This window comes from Rhinopithecus bieti, unplaced genomic scaffold (assembly GCF_001698545.2).
Source record: "Rhinopithecus bieti isolate Rb0 unplaced genomic scaffold, ASM169854v2 scaffold_2453, whole genome shotgun sequence".
NCBI classification, from domain to species: Eukaryota; Metazoa; Chordata; class Mammalia; order Primates; family Cercopithecidae; genus Rhinopithecus; species Rhinopithecus bieti.
The window spans coordinates 4,867,368-4,875,514 of NW_016804447.1; the positions used below are offsets into that span (position 1 = coordinate 4,867,368).

The window sequence follows — 8,147 nt, forward strand, 5'->3', positions numbered from 1 at the left end:
ATCTCATGAATGATTTGACAGAGATGTCTCAGAATGCTGAATGAAAAGAAAGGACCTAGCTTAGTAACACAGTTCACTGGGATTGCTGTGTGCCATGGTCCTCAAGGCACTATTAACAAACCCATTGCGTATTTTAGGTTCTGGGAGTGGGTATATAACTTAGCAGGTGAGGTAGGATATGTTCTTCTGTATTCATCCTGATTAAAATTAGGGAAAATTTTTAAAAGCTTGTTTTATGTGGTGAACACTAAAATCATAAGATTTATTAGCAAAAACTAATGAACTTGTTTTTTTCTTTAATCCATTTTATGTAAAAAATGATGTAGATTGTGGGTTTTCTTCTTTCATAAAATTGTACTTGGTTTTTCAAGTTGGTAATTCATTTCAGGCCCTTATGTGTAGTTTTAGTCATCTGTCTATGTTAACTATTAAAAAATTCCCCCACTCATTCATATGTTCCTTTAGCTCCCACTCCTTAGTATAATGTTGGAGCTGGGAGATTAAGAAAATTGTAAAAATTTAAAGTAACTTGTAGAAAAGAAAACTTACCTGTGGTCACACAAAAGGACTGCCTGGAAGCATTTAGGGCAAAATGAGGTTGGTAGTGTGCATGCAGCACTCCCTGTGCATCACAAGCAAAGAAATAATCCATTCTGGAGAGAACTGCAGTTAGTTACCACTAAGATAGCAACAGAGTTCTAGTGGTAGCATTCTGTGCTTGACATCAACAATCATACCGCACACACTGTAGAATGTGTTGTACACAGTGTGAGCAGTGAAATCACCGTGATGTGATTCTGAAGTTTGTTCCTGGCTCCCTCTTTTCTTTGGCCCTCCTGAAGAATGTGTGAGGTACCTAATAATTCTTAGTATCATTTCTGCTTAAACTAGCCAAGCTGGCTTCTGTTGGTTGCGAAAAATAAAGTCTAAACTCAATAGGAAAGGAAGTGAAGAAAAGGTAAGAGTTAACAGACCAGGGCAGGAAGGGGTTTGGGGGCTGGTAAAGAAGTTAAGAAGCTAAATATCTCTTTGGGATTAAATGAAGTCAAAAGAGGAGAGCATATAAGTCAACTAATCTCTTTATCAAAGAACTTCTATTTAAGAGCTTGTGAAGGAGGAGCTAATTTCACACTAGACAGTTAAATTCAACTAAGCAGAGCCTGGTGTACCTAGTGCAGGGCAGGGCAGGGCAGGGCAGCAGGGCACGGGCAGGGCGGGGCGGGGGCGGGCGGGGCGCTCAAGGAGTTAGCACACTTGAATTTAATTCCCGCAATTTTAAATTGTACCAATGTGATACGTGACCACAGACAAATCATTTACCTCTCCAGCCTTCTAAAATGCCCCTTGAACATTTAAAAGGTTCTCTCTAGCACTAAAATTGACTGAACACTTTATTATTATTAGAATGAGTTAAATCTTATTGCTATATGCTGCTTTCTACTGGAAGGTCCCCTTTTGTAACAATATTCTTTAGGCCTATAATTACTGTTCTAGTCTTCCCTGCTGAAGGAGAAGGACATTATGAACTGTAATCCTGGTATTTATGCCAACGTTCAATATCTAAATAAAGAGAAAAATTGTTGCTAAGGGCACCTGCTTTTTTCCCAAGTTGTTTTTTTCACTTGCTCATTAAAGAAATACATAAAATTAATTTAAATAAAATTAACCATTCTCCTAATAACCAAAATCCAATTAACATTCTAAATGTTTATATTGTTGTTCTGATAAAGACAAAAGCCCTTAAAAACAGTTTAATATGTCCACATTTTTTCACTCCTGTGATACTGTAGCCTGCTTTCCTCAAGGCTGGTTGATTTACAGACAAATCAACATTCTTTAAAAACCATAGGGCATAAACAGGTACTTTTCCTGGCCTATAAGCTAGTGACTATACTAGTATAGCTACCATGTATTTACTTACTCGACCCTTTTTCTTCAGGTTACTTCTGGTTTCAAATGCAGCAATCACAACAAAATTTAATGCCTGAGGACTCCGTAATAGGTAAGGCAAGACAAGAACAGATGGAAGCAGAGCAGATGAACTTTTCAGCGAAGCAAACAAAAAACAAGTTACATTTCGCTCAGATTTGCATTCTCAATCCAATTGTGCCAGTAACATAATTTTGTATAAAATCCAAACCATCAGGAAAGAAAAATTAAAATAGTCTCTCACACTCTGCATACTAACTCTGAGATAAATTAGGAAGCATGGAAGCATGTAGATATTGGAGGGCTGTCTCCCTCCCAGTAAGCATCCTCTGGCAGGGCTAACCATAGCGCACAGCTTTCGGGAGAGGACCATTCATATGACAGTCTGCATAAATGGCGCCTCTTGAAGTCATACAGTGAAAGGGCCTAAATACTTTGGATTAAAAAATAAAACTTCAATTTAGCAGTTGCAAAGATAAACTTTATTATTACCTAACCCACAGAAAATGGATTACATATATAATTTTAATAAAATCAAAATGTTATTTACTCAAAACATCCGATTTTGCTATTCACTGTTGGTAAATGAACATTCACTGTGCTTTCACAAAATCTATGCCTCACTTCAGAGAGTTATATTTAATGTTATCTATTTTGTGAAACAAACACATAAATGAACAAACCATTTTCCCACACACTAGGAAGACATTCAGTCTTTTTATGTTTATGGTGAAGCAGCATCTTTGCCAAGTCAGAAAACAGTAATAACCAGCACTACATAAAGCTCAGTATTATGTTAGGATCTGTTCTTTACACGCTAATCCTTCCAATTACCATAGAGCTAGATTAGTATATTAAGCAGATAAAGAAGCAGAGAGGTCAAATGAGGTTACCCAAGCTATTATTCGGCAGAGCTAGAAATCAAACTTAGAGTCTGGCCTCAGATTCTTTGCTCCTGCCATACATAAACATACATTTCATATTCCCTAAATCAGTGTTTTACGCTGGAGAATTAGGAAATAAGGCTCTCTGAGCCATAAAACATTTTAGTCACGAAAAGCAGCATTTCTACCATCTTGAAAGTCAATTGTCAATTAAGAGGTCAGCAATAGACAACAGTAGGAATGAACCTTCTGTAAGCCATCCCTTACACACTTTCCTACCTTACTGTCTCTCCAACTAAACTAGTTCCTAGAGATCAACGCCTGTATCTAACATTTGCAGACCTAATGCTGGACACCACAGTGTGTCTCGCATTTCTTACCAGTTAATGAACAGATCAACTGCAGAACTACCTGAGACCAACCCCACAGAGTAAAGAAAATTACTGACTGGGTAAAAAGGAAATTCAAGAATTTCCAAAACTGGTAGGCCTAGCCAGGCGGTGACTGTAAAGAGCAGGAGTATGCAGAAAAAAAGACTTGCAAGACTCCAAACCCAATCTTTACAAACTATTTCACACTTCTGTCCAAAAGCCTTAGCTTTGACACTATCCCTACAGGTCATACACTTAAATGAACCAAATACGAAGCACCAGAGATACCAGCCTTATCATTTCTTTTGCCCCTCTAAGCAGCTTCAACAATCTAATAAGCATTTTCCTCGATTTAAAAAATGATCATTGCCTCAATAGTCATGAGTTGACACATTAAAGATGATTCTTTCCCCCTATCTCAAGGTTTTGGGAAGAATCTGAAATGAAACAGCTTAGTTAGAGACTTTAATATTTCACAGATTACCAATTAGGTCTGAAATTTGAACAGTCTTAAGAGATCCTGCTGGAGTAAATAACTCAGCAGATTTTTTATTCTTCTGTGATTTCAGATTATCTTGTCCTGCATTACTAAGCCAGAGGAGGAAATGATCCAGACAACTCAGATTTTAATGTAACTGAAATAAGCACAAACTTGCATACTAGGGCTGATGTGTTACACTAGAGTACCTATGGACAATAATACTGAGTCAAATTCATCTACTTCATGTGGATAGCTTGAGCCTCCGAAAGAATGCAACAATACATTCAAAGAATCTAAATGCTGGAATCAGTTTTTCCTAGCAACACGAGCCTGCCACGTTATTATGTGAAACTGCATCCAAAAAAAAAGTCATAAAAGTAGCCCTGGGAATAACTAATTTAAATAGTGTAAGTAAACATTAGTTTTCTTGAGGAAGGAAATCAGGTGGCTGGAACACAGGTAGGAGACACCCTGCACGTCAAACAAGCTTAATCAAAACAAGAGCAAAAAACCCTATAAAACCTCTAATCCGACAAGTCTGAAATCAGGTCACATACTGCAACATCTCAGGAGCTTCTTACCCATCCCTATCTATCATGGGCTGGGCCAGGCCAGGCAGTTTTCTATCTTTAAAATCTCTGCCTTAGCAAACTAGTAAATCAGACATAAAGTCAATCAATGTCTCTCACTTTCCTTCTACACTTGATGATGCTGGAGGTGGGACTCTGCCAGGGGCTCCTAGTTTAAGTCTGCAGATAAGGGGCTGCTAAGGGAAAACTGCAAGAGAGAACAGTGCTGTCTCCCCTCTCATGGGTGCATCAGCAGATTTTTTTTTTTTTTAAGCTCATCATCTATCATTAGTGTTAGTGTATTTTATGTGTGGCCTAATTCTTTTTTTTTTTTCTTCTGTCGTCCAGGCTGGAGGGCAGTGGCATGATCGTGGCGCACTGCAGCCTCTGCTTCCCAGGTTGAAGCAATTCTCCCACCTCAGCCTCCCAAGTAGCTGGGATTACAGGCGTGTGCCACCACACCCAGCTAATTTTCATATTTTTAGTAGCGACAGGTTTTCATCATGTTGGTCAGGCTGGTCTCAAGCTCCTGACCTCAAGGGATCAGCCCGCCTCAGACTCCCAAAGGGCTGGGATTAAAGGCGTGAGCCACCGTGCCCAGCCATGAGACAATTCTTATTCCAGTGTGGCCCAGGGAAGCCAAAAGGTTGAAAATCCCTGTTCTACAGCAATGCAGGCTTCAAATGTGACTAGTTTTATGAGAGCCAATACAGATTACCTATCTCCTAAAAATTCTACCTTGCTTCCCTTCAGCACTGTCACTTTTTAAAATATTTTATTTAGAAAACACTTGGCTAAAATATTTACGAAGGAATGAAGTACTAATACATGCTACAATATATATGAACCTTGAAAACATGCTAAATGAAAGAAGCCAGAAAGAAAAGGCCACATATTGTATAATTCCATTTATATGAAGTGTGCAAAATAGGAAAATCCATAGAATCGGAAAGCAGGTAAATGGTTGCCAGGGGTTGGAGGTAGAGTGACTGCTAATGGGTACAGGGTTTTCTTTTGGGGTGACAAAAATCTTCTGGAATTAGCAAGTGATGATGCTGTACTACTGTGTGAATATATGAAAAATCACTAAACTGTACACCCTGAGTGACTCAATTTTATGGTATGAGAATTACACCTCAAAAAAAATAAACGAAGCATTTGAGTTTTCCTTCAATATTCAGTGAGATTTTGGAATCTTACCGATGAATTAGAGATTGGAATAGTAAAAGTAAGTGAAGGGGAAATAATTTATTAATATCTATTATTTGGCTATTTAGTATGTAACATATTTACAGCATATTAACAGAGTTTTCAGGTTTTTGAGACAGGATCTTGCTTTGTCACCCAGGCTATAGTGGCATAATCTTGGCTCACTGCCGCCTCAACCTCCCAGGCTCAAGTGATCCTCCCATTTCACCCTCCCAACTAGTAGCTGGGACTACAGACGTGTGCCACCACACCTGGCTAATTTTTGTATTTTTTGTCGAGATGGGGTTTCTCCATGTTGCCCAGGCTGTTCTCAAATTCTTGGGCTCAAGCAACCTACCTGCCTCAGCCTCCCAAAGTGTTGGAATCACAGACATGAGCCACCGCACCCAGCCAACAGAATTTTTAGTAATGAATATATATTCATGAACTACACTTCTGAAGAAAAGAAACTTCAAATTAAAAGATTACTTTTGAAGTTAAGTATCTGTGATCCAAGCATAGACATGCTGACTCAAGTTACACAGTCTTAGTTCAAATATCTCCTGGGTAAGGTATGTCTAACCTAGAATGACATTCTACTCCCCCTACTCTACTTTTCTACTTACGCTTCAAAATTCAGCTCCAGTATCATCCTCTAAAAACCTTTCCCTAAACCAATGTTGAGGGTTTTCCAGGCCAGCCTGTCACTTTGGTGTTCCCATTGATGCCTTTGTATTCTATATACAAAGCAGCGCTAGCTGTATGGTTTTACTTTTGTCTCCCATTCTACCCATCTTTGCATTGAAGCCAAGCACACATATGACCAGTATTTCTGCAAAGTGTACACTAAAATCATCAGGAGCTCTTAAAACAACAAAAATACGTTGGGCTGTCAATGTTATATTTACAAACATCCCCAGAGAATTCCGATGCAAAACCATGAACTAAGTATTCAGACTAGAAACAAGTGTTCAGAGAAAACAGCCAGTACATTCTTGTCTTGGCATCCTTGTCAATACATCAGCAGCCCTGCCAATTAAACTAGGAGAAGAAATAGGCAAGGTCTGGCCAAGTACTTCTCTAATCACAGTCGGTGCTGGCCCCTGAATAGAGCTTGCAGCACTTTTTAGTTTAACCCTTACCTGAACCACAACAATAAAGGCAGGGTCCTAGACAATGTGCTTTATTTGAAAAAGTAGAGGCCGGGCACAGTGGCTCATGCCTGTAATCCCCAGCACTTTGGGAGGCCAAGGCGGGCAGATCACGAGGTCAGGAGTTTGAGATCAGCCTGACCAACATGGTGAAACCCTGTCTCTACTAAAAATACCAAAATTAGCTGGGCGTAGTGGTGCATGCCTGTAATCCCAGCTACTCAGGAGGCTGAGGAAGTAGAGCTCCTTGAACCCAGGAGGCAGAGGTTGCAGTGAGCCACGATCGCGCAATTGCACTCCAGCCTGAGTGACAGAGGGAGACTCTGTCTCAAAAAAAAAAAAAAAAAAAAAAAAAAAAAAAAAAAAAAAAAAAAAAGAAAGAAAACACAAAACTCAACTTGATATATAAATGAATGCAAGATATTTCCAATATATTTTTAGGCTTACTGAGAAAAAAAATTATTGTTTAAAATTCATCTGATTCAGTGGTACTTTAAACACAGTCATGAGCTGTATGAGTTTCAGTCAATGATGAACTGCAAGAAAGACAGTGGTCCCCTAAGATTGTAATGGAACTGAAAAATTCCTATTGCCTAGTATTTACTATACTATACTTTTAATGATTATTTTAGAGTGTACGCCTTCTGCTTATAAAAAAAAAAAAAAAGTTGACTGTAAAACAGGTTCAGGCAGGTCCTTCAGGAGGTATTCCAGAAGGCATTGTTGTCATAGGAGACGACAGCTCCATGTGTGTTACTGCTCCTGAAGACCTTCAAGTAGGACAAGAGGAGCTGGAAGACAGTGATACTGATGATACTGAATAGGCCTAATATGTGTGTATGTGTCTTAGTTTTTCACAAAAAAGTTTTTTAAAAAAGATTGTAACAGAGAAAAAAGCTTATAGGATATAAAGAAAAAATATTTTTGCACAGCTGTATGTGTTTTAAGCTAAATGTTAATACAAAAGAATCAAAAGTTTAAACATATAAGTTTATAAAATAAAAAAGTTACAGTAAGCCAAGGCTTATTATTGAAGAAACATCTAAAAAAATAATTTTTTGGTATAGCCTAAGTGTACAATGCTTATAAAGTCTATCGTAGTGTACAGTAATGTCCTAGCCCTTCAAATTCACTACCACTCACTCACACAGGGCAACTTCCAGTACTGCAAGCTTCCTTCATGGTAAGTGCCCTGTACAGGTATACCATTTTTTATCTTTTATACCAGATTTTTACTATACCTTTCCTATTTTGATACACACATACTTCCCACTGCATTACAACTGCCTACAATATTCAGTAGAGTAACATGCTAGGTTTGTAGCCTAGGATCAAGACTATACCATATAGCCCAGGTGGGTAGCAGGCTACACTATCTAGGTTTGTATAAATACACTCTATGATGTTCACACAATAATGACATTACCTATGGTGCATTTCTCAGAAAGTATCTCCATTGTTAAGTGATTCAAGACTGTATATTCTGCTGGTAAGAAAGAGTAGCAAAGAGTCTCTTTTCACCAGAACCACAAACTTCCTCAAATCCAGGACTGGCTGGGTGGGGAGCGGGAGGA

At 38.6% G+C, this 8,147-nt stretch overlaps 1 long non-coding RNA gene across 1 annotated transcript; it reads left to right on the plus strand.

Annotated features, from left to right (window-relative positions):
• Nucleotides 1–714: 714 nt before the first annotated feature.
• Nucleotides 715–3,937, plus strand: LOC108527230 (uncharacterized). The gene is made up of 3 exons (XR_001884751.1): nt 715–852; nt 1,940–2,002; nt 3,754–3,937. It is a non-coding gene; the product is annotated as an uncharacterized LOC108527230 (long non-coding RNA).
• Nucleotides 3,938–8,147: the final 4,210 nt, after the last annotated feature.